Source organism: Nicotiana tomentosiformis, chromosome 4 (assembly GCF_000390325.3).
Source record: "Nicotiana tomentosiformis chromosome 4, ASM39032v3, whole genome shotgun sequence".
Classification (NCBI taxonomy): Eukaryota; Viridiplantae; Streptophyta; class Magnoliopsida; order Solanales; family Solanaceae; genus Nicotiana; species Nicotiana tomentosiformis.
Window position 1 is genome coordinate 131,228,385 of NC_090815.1, and position 20,879 is coordinate 131,249,263.

General features: G+C 39.9%; 1 long non-coding RNA gene across 3 annotated transcripts; it reads left to right on the top strand.

The window, feature by feature from the left end:
* The first annotated feature begins 3,484 nt into the window (after positions 1-3,484).
* LOC138909124 (uncharacterized) lies at positions 3,485-19,898 on the top strand. Of its 3 annotated transcripts, none has more exons than XR_011415663.1 (4): positions 3,485-3,604; positions 3,799-4,059; positions 18,302-18,414; positions 19,051-19,898. It is a non-coding gene; the product is annotated as an uncharacterized lncRNA (long non-coding RNA). The 3 variants fall into 3 exon arrangements; XR_011415665.1 differs by having other exon boundaries at positions 3,799-4,040; XR_011415664.1 differs by lacking the exon at positions 18,302-18,414.
* Positions 19,899-20,879: the final 981 nt, after the last annotated feature.

Below are 20,879 nucleotides of genomic sequence, written 5' to 3' on the forward strand. Positions count from 1 at the left end.
TTAATTGAGAATTACATTGGCATATATTGAAGAAATATAAGATTCTTCAAGAATTCTCTTGTGCTGCTTATTCTCATGATATACCAGTTAAGGTTGGGATTGAATCCCTTGATTTTTGGAACGAATAAAATGTGATAAATATATGGGCCCAGTCACCTTCCATGTGGACCGTTTACTATTATATGATTTTAATAGATGCATTTATTCTATGGTCACATGTGTATTTGTTATCAACTTGCAGTTTGGCTTTTGCAAGATTGATTGCTCAAATTATTAGAGCGCAATTCCAAAATATAAATTATGATGATTTATCTTGAGAATATTGGTTTAAATCCAAGTTAGTTTAGCAGAAATTGTATGCCTCCAATTATATCTAAACCATTGGTTATGAGAACAAAACTGCCAAAATAAAATTTGGTATGTGATGTATTATTTAATATACAACAGCACTTGTACGCATCTAGCCAAGTTATGATAAGTTCTCCCTATCACAATCGGTTCAGGGTCAGGAACCAAATAATTTTCATCTAGAAATATGAATGTGCTATATGATTTAATTGTTCCACCACAATGCACAAAGATGGATCCCCAAATAAGGCTAGGGATATGTGTTGGTGATCCCAATAATAGGGAGAGAAAATGGTCTGCTGAAAAAGTAATGCATGTAATGAATTATTATGAGTACATCTAGATCCTCATATGAGAAAATGTGAACTTGAAGTTCAAGTGATAATTCATTTACAAAATATTACCAGGCGTATTTGCTGATCCAAAGCTAAATGTCATATTCAATTGCTAATGCTCCAAATAAAATAAAGTTCATAATGAATAGATTCTATGGCATGCATGAAGCATAATAGACTAATCGGTTCCAAAAATAAAACTCCTTGAAAAAGGAGAGGAGAAAATGTTCAAGATGGCCATAATAAGGAGGCAAGTGCTCTATAAGAGCACCACGACATAACACTTCATAATACCTCATGAGAGAGGCTCAAGTACCTAAAAATAATAAGATAAAGAGATCTCAATAAGTTATATCTTTATTGGGTAATAGTAGAACTGATATAAAATGATCGTCGACGATATTGTTAATATAATGTAGCGCTCAATATTATTAATATTGACGAGGATCTTGAGCTCAAATCTGTCATGAAATTTGGACAGATAAATGATTGGCAAAATGAAAAATACGCAATGAAAATTAATTTCACCTGAAAAATATGAAGTTGGAGGGATAGTCCTAACACCTAGAAGTATAAAGCTAGCAGAGGTATAAATGTGTTCTTGTGCGAAAAAAATAAAAGGTCAAGTCGATAGATATAAAGACGACTTGTGTCACAAGAAGATTTGTAAATATCCTGGCATTGATTATATAGAGACATGTTCTCCTATGGTGGATGTCGTCATTTCAGGTTTTAATCTGGCAATACAAAAAAAAAATGTGATATGCGTATAATGAAAATTATTGAAGGTATTAAATTGTTTTGAAGCATATTAAGGTTTCCAAGAAATTTATTAAATAAAGATTCAAAAATTCTTATACGAATTGAAACAATCAAGGCGCATGTGGTATAATCGCCTGAGTGAGTACATGTTGAAAGAATGGTACAAAATGATTCAATTTGTCCTTGTGTCCTTATAAAAATATATGAATCTAAATTTGTTATAATCGCCATATATGTTGATGTTATTTAAATATCATTGGAACTCCTAGGAAGCTTCATAAAACAGTAGACTATTTAAAGAAAAATTTTGAAATGAAAGATCTTGGAAAGACAAAATTTTGTCTTGGTCTACAAATTGAGTATATGAAAGATGGAATTTTTGTCCATCAATCAGCATACACTAAAAAGATTTTAAAGCGATTCTATATGAATAAAGAACATCCATTGAGTACCCCCGATGGTTGTGAGATCACTCGATATAAATAAATATCCATTCGACTTCATGAAAATAATGAAGAGTTTCTTGGTCCCGAAGTACCATATCTTAGTGCAATTGGTGCACTAATGTATCTTTCTAACATTACAAGGTCTGCCATAACTTTTTCAGTTAATGTCTTAACAAGTTATAACTCTGCTCCTACAAGGAGACATTGGAATGGAATCAAACACATATTACGGTATTTAAAAGGGACTACCGATATAAGATTATTTTATGACAATGATTGCAGTCCCGATCTTGTTGATTATGCCGATGCTGGGTATTTATCTGACCCACACAAGACTCGATCTCAAACAGGATATGTGTTTACATATAGAGACACTGTCATATCTTGGCGATCGACTAAGAAATCAATCGTGACTACTTCATCTAATCATGTTGAGATAATTGCTATTCATGAAGCAAGTCGAGAATGTGTATGGTTGAGGTCTATAATACACCTTATTTGAGACAAATGTGGTTTGAAGTGTGACAAACCACACACAATTTTGTATGAAGACAATGCAGCATGCATAGCACACTTGAATGGAGGATTCATAAAAGGGGATAGGACAAAGCACATTTCACCAAAGTTATTTTTCACACATGATCTTCAAAAGAATGGTGATATCAACGTACAACAAATTCGTTCAAGTGATAATATGGCTGATTTGTTCACCAAATCTCTACCGACGTCAACCTTCAAGAATCTAGTGTACAAGATTGGGATGCGAAGGCTCAAGGATGTGAATTGATCCTCTCATCAGGGAGAGTTAATACGTGTTGTACTCTTTTTTCCTTACAAGGTTTTGTCCCACTGGTTTTCCTTACAAGATTTTTAATAAGGCAACCAAAAGGCGTATTTCTAAACACGTGTACTCTTTTTCTTTCACTAGGATTTCTTTCCCATAGGCTTTTTTTCTAATAAGGTTTTAACGAGGCACATTATCTATGGACATCCAAGGGGGAGTGTTATAAGAAAAATCAAATTATGGTGGATGTCTACTCTTCCTCCATGATCTTCTCAAATATTTAATGACATATTCAATGATATATTTCTATGCTTAATGACATATTCAATGACATATTTTTCTTCACTTTTCATGCCTATATAAAGGTCTTGTAATAGATAGGAAAATACACACAATTGAAGAATAAGAAAATTTCTTCCTTCTCTCTATCTCCATTTCTTGTTCATGTTTTACTAAATTGCTTTTATTTCATAACAACATTTCTTGTTCATGTTTTACTAAATTGCTTTTATTTCATAACAACATTTCTTGTTCATGTTTTATTAAACTGCTTTTATTTCATAACATGCTTGATGTTTTCCTAACTTATTTATCTGCGTAATTTTCTTTATCTCCTAATATTAATGTTTTACTACTACCAGTAGTGAAGATGGGGGTGAATTTTATAGTTAGTTCACTGCCTACGGTCAAAGTAATAGTATCGGAATGTAGAAATCCCGGAGTGAAACCCTTTGTTACGACCAAGGGCAATTCGGAAATAGTTTTGTTTCTCAAGGGTTTTTTCATATTTCGTTTATCAGACCTTTCACGTCTCTTTTTGTTAAAATTCACTTTTCCTTTTACACTCCACTCTCAAGGATCTCTCTTCTCACTCTCCATATATAGATTCCATCGCCATGTCATAGAGGTTTCTCTTGAAAATTGCTAATGTTGGTTTGATCTTTAGCTGTTATTTTGTTCCAATATTAATCTTTTTTCGTTGATCTTTGGTATTAATTTGAACTTTGTTTTATCGTTTCTATCGGGGGAATTTTTCTTGCGAGGTTGATGGTTATATCTGATTTAATTTTTTTTTCTATTACATGTTTCTTTACCTAATTTTGTACCTGCATGTCGACTACAGGAGATGAGGAGAAGAAATATAAGGAAGAGGCCAAATGAAGTGAAACACAACCATCCATTTGCAGGATTACATCAAAGAATGTCATTTTCCAGTGCATACCTTCAAATATTTTTCTGTGGGGTAGGTGATCGTGGGCGTGGCCAAACCTACACCACTATATAGTAGCAAGGAGTGGTCGATGCAGTTTTATCCGATGAAGTCGGGATCAATTTTCACAGGGAGTTAATTTGGTTTGGAGTCGGGTATTTAACTAATCTAGATGTGCGTGTTGTTTTTAATTGCACTTCCAAATATTATTGTGATTGATTCTATTCTAATTTTTATACTATTGTATGCCAAGTGTAAGCTAAGTACAATATTTTTGGTGAAAGTTTTCAAGTGTTAAAAGGCACTAAGGTAGTGACTTCCGCCTAGGTGAGTATCTAATGGGTGTCAAGAATTTAGGACAAGCTTGTTACGATTTGGGTCGTGATATAACAATCACACATAAGTGCTCACTCTATATCTCTCGGTAGTTTGAGTGACTTTGCCTGATTTGTCTTTCTCAAGCCCAAATGAGTGTTCGTACAATCCAAATTAAATTGGCTCAAGTCGGGTATTACTATCTCTAGGTTTAACCCTTTAATCGGGGCTATCAATCTCTTGAGTTCACCCCAATTCCTTGTAAGCCTATTTTTTCTAGACTTAGTCTCTCTTTCTCAAGAAGAGCCTAAGTCATAAAGGCATGAATCAGTGTTTGCAATCACTAATTCTACAATTTTAGCATGAATTAGGCTAAATATCACTAACCCATAAATAATTAAGCCCTAAAATTCAAGACCCATTAAATACCCACACTAAGATTGGGTCACCACCCTAGCTATGGGGTCTAGCTACTCATGAATACAACAGAAATCAAAGGTAAAGGTGAAATATAAGCCATAATATTAAAGTACAAGATGAAAATCTAAAGTTTGAAGGTAAATCTATTATAAAATTGCCCAAAGGGGGAAAATCAGCCATTCACGTGCTCTGCTCTATAAACTCGACCTAAAATTGTCAAAAAGATCTATTTAAACACAGCTGAAATTTTCGGACAAAAATGCCCATGCGGAGGATTCGCGGACGCGTAATTCTGACTGCATCCGCGCTAGAGCTTTCACGGCCGCATAATAATAAGCGCGGTCTGCGTTTCTTCAATACTGGGCTTGGGTTGGACTAGGTTTCGCGGACAGCATAAATACATTCGCGTCCGCGTTAGCTTCAATCGCGGCCGCGTATTATGTTCGCGATCGCGTTCTTCAGTTAGGTTTCACTTGCCAAGTTTCTGAACCTTTTATCACGCTCCCGGCGGAATTTCCACCGCGTCCGCATCTGGTAACTCCGCGACCGCGTAATGTAGACGCGGACCGCATTCTTTGTTTGAGCCAAGATTTCAAGGCCTCTGAACCTCGATTCTTGCTATCAGCGTAATTTCCCTCGCGGCCGCACTTTTGTAGCGCGGTCAGCGGTGGTGTTTTCTTTGGATTACAGCTTCTCTAAACCTGTATCTCGCCTACCGTGGAATATTATCTGCCTCAGCGGTGAACCCTACGCGGCCGTGCTTTTCCATCGCTGTCCGCGGTTCAGTTTCAACCTTTGGCTTGTGCAAGTTTGACTCCTTCATGAGCTTATTTTGGCTTTTTTGCCTCATTTTGACCAAACCCTGCAAGTAAGCACATTATGTTAGTTTTCGGGACTACCTTTTAGCATTTTTTACCCAAAACCTAAGCAAAAGAGAGCAAATAATAGGCTAAAATCCCTAGTTGTCAACTCCCCCAAACTTAAGCTTTTGCTTGTCCTCAAGCAAATAAGGTAATTCCCACTTCCGTAAGAAAAAGAAAGGAAAATCTCAGCTGTCCTAAGGTGACTTCATCAAACATCAATTGGAACTAACTATTACCCTCAACACAAATGCATTATCAACAACATTATGCTACGAAGTTTTGAGTTTCATAGGTCAAATGTGACACAAGAGCATCAAGAGTTGACTCAATTCATCAAGGAACCTCACTCTCACGTAGGTCATTGTGGATCCCAGGCTCCTTCTCCTCTACTCTCCATGAGCTCATCTCACCTTATAGAATGTGACACTCAAAACCGGGATTGTAAAGAAGTGTGCTCATCACTCTCAAAAGAATGCCACAAGTCCGGCTCTAAGTACCATAGGCTTGCCTCTCATGTAAATCACCACTAATGTAAGCTCACTCAACTTGAAATCCTATAGGGCTTTAGCGGGATGTAATGAAGGCTTTTTGGATCCAGGTCGGACCTAATGAACTACGATGATATCATCTTTCCTTAAGCACTCCATTTTCTCAATTCGGCTCATGCTTTCTTGACTCTTTGAGTCATTTTCTTCTTCCTTGGGGGAACTAGAGAGACACTTTGTCACTCTTTCTTCTCTATGACGATCATTTTTCTCCTTTTCTCATCATTCTAAGCCTTTCAACATTGTTTTCTTGAATCCTTTCAACCTTTGCTTTTCTTTTGACATATTTTTTTTAACATCATTTTTATATCCTTTTTCTTTGCCTTTCTTTTTCATCAATTCCTTTTGTTCTTTGCATCATTCATCACTTTGAAATTCCTCGTCTCTCCCCCAAACTTATGTTTTTGACAATTGTTCATCATGAATGCTAAGGAAAGATTGGGTGCCAAGAGAGAGTCATTATAGAACGGATGAAGACTTGTAATGTGGTTATTGAATGAAAAAGGCTTAGGCTCAAAGTGGTTGACTAAGGACATCATAGTGGTAGGCTATGGAAGTTTTCAAATTCACATGGAACCAAGGAGATCCTATAATCACTTCTCAAGTTGAGCTACACTTAGAATTTTGCCTAGAAAAATATTACGGGCAAGTTCTAGACTTGTTGGCACGGGACTTGGACTTGCAATGCAATACCTCACCTCTCAAACTACTGGATTGTTAAAGAGAATAGAGTCGAGGGCCCACAACAACCTTAGCTAAGATTGAATATCACAGATGGCTAACAAAAACCACTTGATGATAGTTTTAGTCAACTCAAGAGTTTAAAGGTCATAACTAGAGCTAATCTCTTCAACCAACCTGTCTTTAACCATGAGGTCGAAGGTAGATGTGTTGGTACCAAGTGAAGCCTGCTTGAGACACTTTTATTCATTACTACTATATATCAAAACATAAAGAAAAACAGACTCAATCCCTTAAGAAGGTTGTCACGCCATCCATCGTTGGGAAGAGCCACCCGGTTCACATAAATTCCACCTTTGGAAAGAACCGTGGCATTAAGAAAACCAAAGGCTTATTGATCACGAAAAATTGTAAAAACAAAGCTACAAATTCAAAAAGAAACTACTAAATGAAATAAGAAGCTAAGCTATTAAGGATAATTACAAAAAGAAGTTATAAAGTAAAATACGGAAAGTAAACTGAATGGGGATGAATATACACATGGAATGGTAATTTTATATACATACCAAAAATGAAAAGTACGAAAATGAAAGTACGATAAGTAGAGAATAAAGAAAAATAGTATCAAAGTTATTACAGACCAATCATCAAAATCATCATATCAAAATAAGGCCACCCCCTCCCCCCCCCAAAATAAAAATCCTCAATGCTAAAAGCAAAAATAGAATAGGGGAGGGATAGAGAGTAAAGAGGCCTCTGTCCGCATGTGGTCACTAGTGCGGTCCTGTGGCTGGCCAGACTCATCACCTCCCTTGGGGTCATCCAGATCAATCTCCAAGTCCTCTGTCTGGGGTATCACCACTCTCCTCACCGGCTCTCTGTTAGCCTCCTGCTCTGGTACCTGTGCTGGCTGAGCTGTCTGTGCTGCAGGGGCAGTCTCTCCCATAAGGAGATCTAGAGGAATATCGTCGGCGGAAGTGAGCTTCACCACCTCCTTATTCAACTCTTCTTGACACTTCTTTACTTTCCTCACCTATTTACCCAGCTCTTTGATTACCTTTTCATGCGCACCTAGAGACTCCAGAATCTTATTTTGGTTTTCAAGAATACTCTTCAATGATTCCTCCATTGATGGAGGCATCTGGAGCTGTGCTGGAACTGCCTGAGCTGCTACTGCACTGGATAAGGCAGATAGCTTTGATGTAGCTATCTGCATCCAGTTGTTGATGCCGGCCAAAGTCTAATTTACCCTCAGTGCAGTCTGAGGGTAAGCTGATGAAGAAGGCACTGATGGTGGGATAAAAGTGGATGGCCCGGAGGATGGATGTGGCATGGCAGCAGATGACCCCTCGGTTGTGGAAGGCATGGACCCAGTGGCCACTACCCCTGGCTCTTCAGACTGGCCAGTGGAGGTGGTGGCTTTGCCCTTGGACTTGGGGTTGTCTGGACCCTGAAGGTTGTACCAGGAGAAGGGCCTTTTTGGCTTCACCTTTGTATCAAAGTGTCTCCCCTCAACCCACTAGTCCTCTAGGTACATAGTGATGAAATTGGGGTAAGGGTAAGACCATTCTTCCTTCCCGGTTTCCTTGGATATGTTCTGGGCCATGAGGTTCCCCACATTTATTGGGTACCCTGCCATGATGGACGCTATGAGGATCGCTCGGGAAAGTGGAATGTCGTTGTCATGCTGGCATGGATCAAGGCGGCTGCAGACGAAGGTGCACCACCCTTTTGCTTCAAAGCTAAAGAGTGTTTTTGGCAATTGAGACTCCCGGTGTAAGCCAGGGCGGTGTTGTCCCTGGTATGGCTATCACCTCTGCTAACCATGGACGGGTTGCTTCATGTAATTCCAACTTCTGTATGTATAGAGCAACGTCTACATCATCAAACTCGGCATATGTATTCAAAGTTTTGCCATCGAACCGGATCTTCTTGTTTCATACCTTAGTCACATGGGTTCCCTTTTTGATGTGGGCAACATTGGCATAAAGTTCCTTGACTAGGTACTCATTTGCTTCCGGCAACTTGCTAGTGAAGAATTTCCATCCCATTCTTTCATCAAATTGTCTCTTCACATTCGGGTTGTGAGGGAGAAGGTCTCTTTCTATGAAATGACGCTCAAGGGTGAACGTCCTTTGTGGCCACCATTCCCGAAATTTGTGGTAGGTCTTCTCACTCACAAACCGATCTTGCCACACTGCCGGCTTCCTTGATCTACTCAACCCCCCCTTATGTGTATCACCTCCTCTCCCGTCATCCAGAACCTCTTTTTCATCATCAATATCAATAGGAGTAGCTTTTGAGGCTGGAGTTGCAGCAGGTGGGGGAGGAGGTGCTGAAGTCTCACTATCTTCTTCTAAGCTATAATCTGGCTCAGATGCGGAGGTGGGTTGATCGATGAGACGGAAAGGTTGAGATTGCACCTCGGGTTGTTGTTCAGATTCTCCCTCGGAAATCTCCCAAGAAGGGAGGTATTCACTAATGTCCGAGGAGTCAGCCTGAGGTCTCACTAGGGGTGCCTTTTTGCCAATAGTTTTCTGAGGTGCTAAGGATGCAATCTACTTCCATTTGCCTCGGTCGCGGGAGGATTCTCCCCTCCCTTTGGATTTGTCGGGACCACCACGAGATCGCACCATTATCTGCACATACATTTAGTGAAAGATCATTAGTATTGTGGTTTAATGAATTGGCAGATGATAGGATATGAAATGATCAAAGTGTTTCTCAAAACAGGGTTCCGCTGACAACGTAAAAAAGGCGCGGCCGCGGAAGGGTCAGCGCGGTCCACGAAAGAGTTGGGATCAGACTACCAACTCTCTGAACATTGGATTCCGCTGACAGCGAAAAAAAGGGCGCGATCGCGGAAAGGTCAGCGACGTCCGTGTAAAAATGAGCGCGGCCGCGAATGAGTTGGGATCAGACTACTAGCTCTTTGAACATTGGTTTTCGCTGACAGCATAATGTGGGCCGCGGCCGCGAAAGATCAAACGCGGACAACATAAAACTGGACGCGACCGCGGAAGCAATTTCCAAACTCTCTGCAACTCATGAGCGCGAACCGCGAATTTTTGGACGCGGCCGCGTAAGTTCAAAGGCGGACCGCAAAAAAATCACCGCGTCCGCAAACATGCAACCGTACTCAGCTTCTCACAAATTAGAGAACGCGGACCGCGTAAAAATGGACCGCGGTCCGCGAAGTTCAAACAACACTGGCTCTGGCACATTTGAAACCTAGGGCTTTCACTAAGTGCAAAAATTAATGCAATGAACATGCATAGTTATAACCCTATCCCCTATTAGGCATGGAAAACAATTACCCACATGGATATATAAGCATCAATTAAGCATGATTTTGAGATTGTGGCATGTATTAAACCCTAACCAAAAAGAAAAATTAAAAGTAGAAGAAAAGAAAATCAAAAGATGAAATTAATGTAAAGATTTGAGCATACCAGATGTGGATTTGTAGTAGGAAACAACATAAAACTGGACGCGGCCGTGGAAGCAAGCGGTCCGCATAATTCCACCGCATCCGCGCTTTTTACCTTTCGAAGAACCTTTTCAGAAATAGGTCCGCTGAGAGCGGAATAACTGGCGCGGCAGCGTAATATCAACGCGGACCGCGAAATTATGAACGCGGACGCGAATACAACTTCAGAGAGTTGATATTCTGGACTTTTCAAATCTGCGTCCGCTGACAATATACGCCCCTGCGAAAAGCTCTCGCTGACCTCAAAATTTTGAGCGGGGTCCGCGTAATTCCCCACTTTTAGGCAAAATTTTCCAGCAACAATCCTGTAATGCATAAACAATTCCTACACAAAGCTCATAACCAGTTAGTTCAAAATAAAGCCTGATATAAGAAGGAAATCAAAGAAGAAAGAAAAACACATGGGTTGCCTCCCAAGAAGCGCCTGATTTAACGTCGCGACACGACGCATGTTACCAACATCATTGGAAATTGATCAAGGCTACCACATGGTTGTCATCAAACTTGTCGAGGTAATGCTTCACTCGGTGCCCATTAACTCTGAAGATTTCAACATTTTTGTTTTTCAAGTGAAGAGCACCAAACGGAGTCACGTGCACCACCTCAAAGGAGCCACTCCATTTTGACTTGAGTTTTCCCGGAAACAGTCGTAGCCGAGAGTTGAATAAAAGAACCAACTCATCCTCCTTGAATTCTTTGTTCCGGGCATATTTGTCTTGTAAGTACTTCATCTTGTCCTTATACAAGGATGAGCTGGAATAAGCATGAAATCGGAATTCATCAAGTTCATTGAGTTGCTCTACCCGGAAGTTGGCTGCTATATCCCATTCAAGGTTTAACTTCTTGAGCGTCCACATGGCCTTGTGCTCTAACTCAACCGGAAGATGGCATACTTTCCCAAATACCAACCAGTATGGAGACATACCAATTGGAGTCTTGTACGCAGTTCTATAAGCCCACAAAGCATCGTCAAGTTTCTTTGACAAATCCGTCTGGTTTGCATTGACAATTTTTGATAATATGCTCTTTATCTCCCTGTTGGAGACCTCAACTTGTCCACTAGCCTGGGAATGATAAGGGGTTGACACCTTATGATTGACACCATACTTGGAAAGCAAAGTGTCGAAAGCCTTATTACATAAATGAGAACCCCCATCACTGATGATTGTCCGAGGGGTGCCAAACCGTGTGAAGATATTTTTCTTTAGGAACGCCACCACACTCCGTGCCTCATTGTTGGGCAAAGCTACAGCTTCAACCCACCTGGAAACATAATCAACAACAACCAGAATATAAGTGTTACCATAGGAACTCACAAATGGACCCATGAAGTCTATCCCCCACACGTCAAAAAATTCGATCTCAAGAATAGCGGTGAGAGACATTTCATCACACCTCTTAACAAGCTCACTTGCATCTTTATATATGGTAGGCCAATAAAATCCACAGCTAAGAACCTTTGAAGCAGTTCTCGCCCTACCATGATGACCACCGTAGGGCGAGGAATGACAAGCATCAAGAATATTCATTTGCTTCTCTTCCGGGACACATCTCCGGATCACACCATCATTGCAAATCTTGAAAAGATAGGGCTCGTCCCAATAATAATCCAAGTTGTCCTGTTTGAGTTTCTTCCTTTGGTTAGAAGAGAGCTCACTCTGGACAATGCTGGTCACAAGAAAGTTAGCCACATCGGCGAACCAAGGCATACAATTCAAAGACACGGAGAAGAGTTGTTCATCCGGGAACGAATCATTGATTTCGAGGCCATTGTGGTGCCCTTCCTCCTCTTCTAAGCGGGACAGGTGGTCCGCCACTTGATTATCACTTCCTTTTTTATCAATGATTTCAAGGTCAAACTCTTGAAGTAGAAGAACCCATCTCATCAACCTAGCCTCCGAGTCCTTCTTGGTCATCAAGTAACGGAGTGCCGCATGATCGGTGTGCACAATCACTTTGGCACCCATGAGATATGGCCTGAACTTTTTCATGGAGAAGACAATGGCTAATAACTCTTTCTCGGTCACCGTATAATTGACTTAGGCGTCATTCATCATTTTGCTTGCATAATAGACCGGATGAAATATCTTGTTGACTTTTGCCCCAAAACTGCTCCTACCGCAACGTCACTAGCATCACACATGAGTTCAAATGGTAAGTTCCAATTGGGTGCAAGCAGCTTGCACAAGGGGTTCACCATTTTTGAGAAATCCTTAATGAACCTTCGGTAGAACCCTGCATGCCCAAGAAAGCTCCTAACTCCCTTGATGGAAGTAGGAGGAGGGAGAATTGAAATAACTTCAAACTTTGCTTTGTCCACTTCAATACCGTCCTTTGAGATCTTATGGCCGAGGACAATGCCCTCCTCAACCATAAAGTGGCATTTTCCCCAATTAAGCACTAGGTTGGTCTCTTCACATCGGGCCAACACTTTGTCAAGATTATCCAAGTATTGTTCAAATGAGTCCCCCACAACACTAAAATCATCCATGAACACTTCGAGGATGTCCTCCACCATATCCGTAAATATTGCTATCATACACCGTTGAAAGGTAGCTGGTGCATTACACAAACCAAACGACATCTGTGAGAATGCAAATGTGCCATACAGACATGTGAAGGTGGTTTTCTCTTGGTCCTCTGGTGCAATGAGAATCTTGTTGTATCCTGAGTACCCATCCAAAAAGCAATAGTAGGCACGCCCTGCAAGTCTGTCCAACATTTGATCAAGAAAGGGTAATGGAAAGTGGTCGTTGTGGGTCACTTTGTTCAGCTTTCTGTAGTCCATACATACCCTTCATCCGGTGACAGTACGAGTGGGGATCAACTCATTTTTCTTATTTGTGATCACAGTCATACCCACCTTCTTCGACACATATTGTACCGGTGAAATCCATGAGCTATCCGAAATAGGGTACACAACCCCTGCATCAAGCCACTTGACAATTTCCTTCTTGACGACCTCTTGCATAGCCTCATTCAACCTCCTTTGATGTTCCACGGGGGGTTTGGCATCATCCTCTAGTATAATTTTGTGCATGTAAAAGGCGGGGCTTATACCTCGAATGTCAGCCAAAGTCCATCCAATTGCCTTTTTCCTTCTTTGAAGCACTGCAAGGGTGAAGTCTACATGCATGTTAGTTAGGCAAGCATAAAGAATAACAGGTAATGTGGAAGAAGGGCCTAAGAATTCATACCTGAGGTGTGAAGGCAAAGGTTTCAACTCCAATGTTGGTGGCTCCTCAATTGAGGGCTTTGTTGGTGGAGTCTTTCAGTTTTCCAAGTCCAATGAAAGTTTACGGGGCCCATATGAATAGGATCCCATTCCTTGCAACGCATTTTCACATTCAACCAAGCCTTCCTTTTCATCATCCTTATGGTTTAGCAACACAGCTTCCAAAGGGTCTTCCACATTGATCATGGCACTCGTGTCATCAACTATCACCTCCGCCACAAGAACCACACAAGAGCAAACTTCATTCCTATTTGATTTTCTCATTGATTTGCACACGTGGAATACAACTTTTTCATCGCCCACTCAGAAGGTGAGCTCCCCTGCTTCCACATCCACCAATGCCTTCCCTGTTGCTAGGAAAGGTCTCCCTAATATTATAAGCACCTCAGAGTTGACTTCGCAGTTGAGAATCACAAAATCAACAGGCAAAATAAACTTGTCGACCCGGACTAGAACATCATCAATAATACCAAGCGGCTTTTTCATTGTTCGATCCACCATTTTTTGTCGTCGGTTATTTCATATAATACTATATTGTGCCGCGTGAGTTGTGAAATGGCTTGATAAATTTCTTATGTGTTGAGGTTCCGCGTAGCGATGGTGTTATGTGAGCAGGATGGCTCTCGAGATTCAGATCATATATCGCACCTTAGTTGTGCTTGAGTTTTGTAGCGTATGGCATTGTCGGTCCTTCCAGGGATGGTGTTATGCACTTAGCGTGCTTGTGTCTGATATTCAGATGTTTTGTAGTAATGAGCATTTTAGCTCGGTAAGTATTTCCTTATAGATTCTTTTTGTGCGGATCGGGTGGCACGCCGCCACGGGTATGTTGTTTGGATCGGGTTGCATGCCGCAACAGTGTGATGTTGAGTATAGTCCCCTATATTCTATTTGGTTTGTTTTGTGTCCCATTTTCTGAGGAAGGTTCATGACACCTTTTCAGTTGTCTAATTAGTTACGCGGGTTGAGTAGTTCTTTCCAGAGTTCATTTTTCCTTATGTATCACATTCGAGTTTGGAGCATGTTGGCGCATTGTTGGCGTCATACGAGACCTTGGTCAGGGTTTGAGGCGGCATATTTCCTGCGTAGTTTATACTGGGTGAGACGAGACTATTGGACCTGAAATCAGTGAATCAGAATTATATAAAGTATATTAAAGAATAAACATCGCTATTCAGCTTAAAATGAGATAATGGTCCTTGTCAGAAGGAGAAACTCAGTAAACTATTGACTCGGCAGTTGGTTATGAATTTCTACACATTTATTCCATTGTGGAACCATTGCGAGAGTTGGAACATGACTTATATCTATCATGAGATGTGTTGCGGACACCAGATTCGTGGAATCTCGATTATTGTTATCGAGTATGTTATTATGGGCATGTGAATGGTGCGGTGCATGGTTTAAATTCAACCAAGGTATGCAATCATGTATTGGTGCATCGTGTAGTGATTGATACAGTGTTCATAAGTTGGAAACGAGCATGGCGGAAAATTCTGGATGTTAGAATTTGGCTCTAAGGCTTATTTTCCAAAATAAAGGGGAGAATCTTCAGATTGGCTCAAGCTAATGTGCTCGACTGGGTGTGGTAACACGGGTAGGTGCACGAGGTGTTAAACAATGATTTTGTGCAACTCAGGAACAATCCTTAGCACGTTCGAGGACGAACATATATTTAAGTGGGAGAGAATGTAATTACTCAACCGGTCATTTTAACTTTTAGAACTACGTTCCCTAAAATAAAACTCCCAGAATGTGCTTTTATTGATTTATGACTTGCGGGGATGATTGGTTCGAAATTTGGAAGTGTTCGCGTTGAAATCGGAACACTTGGTTCCTTAAGTTAGCCTTAAAAGGCCAAGTTTGACTTCGGTCAACATTATGTGCAAATGATACCGGAATAGAATTTTGATGATTCCAACAACTCCGTATGGTAATTTTGGACTTAGGATCGTGATCGGAATTTTATTTGGAAGTCTGTAGTGAAATTAGGCTTGAAATGGCTAAAATAGGAATTTTAAGCTTGGAAGTTTGACCGGGGAGTTGACTTTTGATATCGGGGTCGGAATCCAGTTCTGAAAATTTTCATAGCTCCGTTATGTCATTTATGACTTGTGTGCAAAATTTGAGATCAATCGGACTTGATTTGATAGGTTTCGACACTGAATGTAGAAGTTGGAAATTCTAAGTTTCATTAAGCTTGAATTGGAGCATGATTCGTGATTTTAGCGTCGTTTTAGATGATTTGAGGTTTCCAATAAGTTCGTATGATGTTTTAGGACTTGTTGGTTTATTTGGTTGAGGTCCCGAGCGCCTCGGGTGAGTTTCAGATGGTTAATAGATCAAAAGTTGGACTTAAAAGGGTGCTGCAATTTTTCCCTCTTCTGTTGAACATTCTGGGCTGTGATCGAGCCCAGATATCGAGCTCAAATATCGAGCCCAAATATCGAGCCGAGGTATCGAGCCCAGGGTTGACGAGGCTCAGGCTCGAACTGTGTATCGAAGGTCAAGCTCGAGGGCCATGATCGAAGGTCCAGTTCGAGGGCCATGATCGAAGGCAAGGCTCGAGACCCAAGATCGAGGGTCACAATTGAAGGCTCAGGCTTGATGCCATGATTGAGGCCATGATCGAAGGACCAGGCTCGATGCCATAATCGAAGCCATGACCGAGATCCAGGTTCGAGCCTGTGATCGAAGCCATGATCGAGTCCTAGGCTCGATGGCCATGATCGAAGCCACGATCGAGGCCTAGTTCGAGGCCCAATTCTGAAGGCTGCCTGGGCAATTTTATAAAAAGAAGGTATTCGTCCCATTCGCCATTTTTTAACAAATTGGAGCTTGAACAGAGGCGATTTTGGATAGATTTTCAAGTAAAGACATTGGGATTCGAGCCAATCAAAGTTGGATAATCAAGAAAAAGGCCTACTAGTGGATTAAATTGGAGCAAGACGAGGTAAGTCTCTTGTCTAATCTTGTGAGGGGGGAAATTACCTCATAGGTGATTAAATTGAATAATTATTGCTAATTGTGGGGGCTACGTACGCACAAGGTCACGAGAGTCCGTGCGTAGCTACTATTAATGCTAAAGTCCGGGTAGTTTAGGACTCAAAAGCATGAATTACTTGTGTAAATGGTAGTCTTTACTTAATTAAATTATTTGATATATTTATATATATGTTGTGAATTGTTAGATAAAAATATTAAAAGATGGAAAACTCATATGCTTAAATTTCTGTTTAAATTGATTAATTGTTAAGAGAAATTGTTCTTCCTCCTGAATTTATCTTATAATAAATATACTCTCATTTCGGAGGTACATAAGAAAATGTCCTCCTTTCTTGTGGAGCGGGCCGAACGCCTCGGCAGGATAGATGCATCTATGGATCGTGTCGCACGTCCCTCGGCAGTGTACACAATACTCTGGATCGGGCCGAACAACCTCGGCAGAAATCGTGCTTAATAATAACAATTACACGATACTTGAATAGTTTATTGCAGCTTGCGAAGCTAATTGATAAATTGGAAATCTTTGGAATTTAAAGAATTATTATTCCTGCTTTTCAAGGAATTATTGTTATTCCTGTAAATGAGACTAATTGATAAATTGGAAATTTATTGGAATTGAAGAAATTTAATTAATATATGGAGAATTATTCCATTTGAAGGAATTTAATTATTTCTGCTGGTTAAATAAATTATTGTAAATTCTGTGAATCATGCTGATTTAGATATTCTAGTTTTATTTTAATTTTTATTATTGACCCATAGTGAGTGTCAAAGTCGGCCATCTCGTCTCTACCACTTCGAGATTAGGCTTGATACTTACTGGGTACACGTTGTTTACGTACTCATACTACACTTGCTGCACATTTTATTGTGCAAGCACATATATCTCTAGTATCCTTGTGGGCGGAGAGGTGTGGCTAAAATGCGGGGACTTAGGTGAGTTACATTTTATATTACGATCCGCAGCCAACAGAGTCTCCTTCAGAGTTATTTATATTTTTCTGTCTAATTTATATTCTTGACAGATGCTGTATTTTATTTTTAATTCTTTAGTAAATGTTCATGCACTTGTGACAACAGGTTTTGGGAACGGTTACGAATTGTTTGGAAATTTAGTTGCTAAAATTATTTATCATTTACTCTATGAGTTATATCCTTACTGTTTCATTAAAGAAAGTTTGATTTCAAAAATACTAAATGTGTAATTAAGTGAAGTTTGTACTGTTGGCTTGCCTGACAGTGGTGTCCGGCGCCATCACGACCTTTAGATGAGATTAGGTCGTGACACAATCAATGTTGTATTTTTACTTGGTGCCAATGCTTTGAGCTATTTAACTTTTTCATTAATTATAAAAATGATGTTCAAAGGTTTTATAATTTATAAACAGTTTCTCATGCTACTTGCGTTTCCTTAGATTTAGACCAGATACTTTTATCCGTGAGTAACAGTTATTTCCAGGTGCATCATTTATACCTGCACTCCATTTGCTAAAATATCATGTTGTTTTCACGTAACCATTAAGTGATGTAATTTAAACGCAAGGTTGGTAAGTGTATTCTTCCAGAAAGACAATGTGTTGCATTTGCTTGCCCTTTTGGGAATGGAGTAAGGGGGGAGAGCAAAACTGAAAATGAAGATGACGAAAAGGTGAGGGTTATATCCACCATTTCATTGTGTCCATACTTGGCCATTCCTTTACATTAAAAGTTGGGACATGCAAGGAATAGCTTTCAGCCTTGTGGAAATCTTGTTTTTCCTTAGAGTTAAGTGTTAGGCTATCTGCTGTCATGAACTTTTGTTGGTGAGTTGCCTTTTTTTTTGGTTGGTATTTTCTCATTCTTTAGATATGACCCATTGTAGATGCTTTTGGTATGTGCAAGATCAAATATTTTAAGGGAAGTTGTGAAGCTCTTCGCAAATGCTGGATTAATTTGCATTACAAAGTCTGCGTGCAATATAATAATACTATCGAGGCGAGTATTGTGTATTTTCGCTCAAAGAGTATTTAACTGCTGCTTTGCTTAAAGGAATTACTTTATAATGTAAAATATAACAATTTTTTTTTTCTAGATGGATATAAATTACAACTTAGTACAAATCTAGCACTACTGTGAGGTAAATGGAAAAAAGCAACTTAATAGGAAGCCAATCTCATCTGCTAACAATGAGATGAGAAGGAAAAATAAAGGAGAAATGTGCTAAAAGGGCATAATTCCATCCAGTGAAAAACGATTCCAGTTGTAGATAAATGCAAAGAGAGAGGAGAGTCTTGTTCACACACTAATTAAAAATAGAAGGAGATGGTTATGGGGTTGATGATGGATATAATATTTATTTTTGAAAGAAAATGTGGATGCCTAGATGCAAGACCTCATGTGTATATATATTGCTTGACATGATATTGAACTGGCATTATGGGTATAATAGTTTCTTTGATATTTGGATAGTTTCCTGTTGGATTTCACATGCATATGGGTAATGATATCCAATTTGCGAACTGATGCATCGAGGGTGTTTGACAATATGCTTAGATTAACTGTTTTTAATAACTTTTTATCTTTTTACGTCTGTTCTACAGCATACTGATCTGTTATTCAGCAACTTGACAGGTGCTTTGGTGTTGTAAATTGAGTCATGAAATATTGAATTGTGCTCTGTTTATAGTATACAATGTCAAAAATCAAGACGGGAACAAGATCATCGGCGAACCAATCTTGGACTATATCACGAAGGCCAGCTGTAGTCTGTGCAATTTGGAAACTTTTCTATTTGCATCTCTAAGGACCGATCTACTTTTTCTGGCTGTTTCATTTTCACTCTCTTGGTTGTGTTGCCTATTCTATTGGAAGATTAGTTGGGATTACTACAAGGATGAGCCACAACTTAATTGAGTTAACTGAAAGTGATAGACTATGTCTACTATCTGAAGTAAGTGATACCCTCACCAATCTTAGATGCAATACAGTGACTGTTGAAGTGTGGAACTACAACACCCGAGTCGAAACTATATATATCGCAAGTTACTGGCGAGGAAAATGGAGTTACAATTGCTGACCTAGAAAGTTTTCTGTGATCAACAACTTTTATGCAATGCTCTTAGAGGTAAGTATAAAATCAAGAGATGCTATGATATTGGTATATCATGTGACCACTCTGTTTACCCGAAAAATGGGATAACGTTAAATTTGTGTATGGTTGTAAGGATATGTGTTACAATTTGATATAAATCGTATTGAGAAATAGAAATATGTGTATTCTTGACTATGAGAATGAGAATAGTGAGCAAAAAGAATGAATAAGATAAAGTAAAACAAGTACAAGGGGATATCTTTCAATATGAGAAGTGATCTTTTAGTTACAGTGTATGAGTTGTTGTATGCTTACAAGGATTCCTCATTTTATAGTAGAGGGATCCTACTTTATTTATAATAAAACAAAACATATAGTGGAGGTCCCATGATGAATTGTCTCTTTCTCGATTCCCGTCAAAATTCTCTCCCTTAGTGTGGTTGTAACGACTCTTGTCTGCAAGCTCGATACTGGCTCGAACTCGTTATTGGGTCGAGCCCTCGACTTTGGCTTGAGTTCGACCTTCGGGGTGGGTGTAGCGCATTTCTGACCATCTTCGTGTTACCCTGTGGGTCGATTTGGTTATGGGCTCGATAATAGTATCGAGCCGAATCCTCGATCAGCCTTCGGACTCGAGGCTCGTTTGTACTGTCTTCGGAACTCATCCCAAAATCTCACTCCGGTTGCTTACCATTCGAACTCGATCGAACGTAGGAAGGCCGAAATCTATATCTACCGTATACAGATAGTTCCCTCGTTTTTCAGGAAGGATGTGGTGAGAATCTATATGATTTTCGACGGTTCGATCTGGTTATAAGCTTTTTTCACAGGGCTCGATTATGACGTATGTGATAGCTGTCCCATCGATTTAGTCCTTCAAGGTATTTAATGCCTGTCAGACGGTGGTCGGCCACATCTGATATTGAACCGCCACGATGCGAGCCTATAAATAACCCTTCCATCTAACATTTACCACTTTTACGTCTTCACTCTTCCACATTTTCTTACCCTCTCTCTCTATTTTTTCGCTTGCAGAGCCATCTACACCAGCGTTTGGTGTCATCAACTTTTCATCATCCTTTGCCTTTCTTTCTCTCATATCAATGGTCAAAACTTCGAAAACTGTACCTTAGAAGGAGAAAGCTTCTTCTTCACGGCCGTCCGGCGACAAGGCGTTGGTAGAGCCGCCTACCTATGAGTATGTTCCCGGCCCGTATACTCTGAAGATCGATTTTAAGGTTGAGAATCCTTCATCTGTTCTGGGTCGATGTGAGAATGTGTCGATGTACATGTGCTCGATAACGGAGGGTCATCTCGAGGTTGTGAGGAAAGACTGCAAGGGGTTTTTTTTAAGTGTTTGCACTTACCC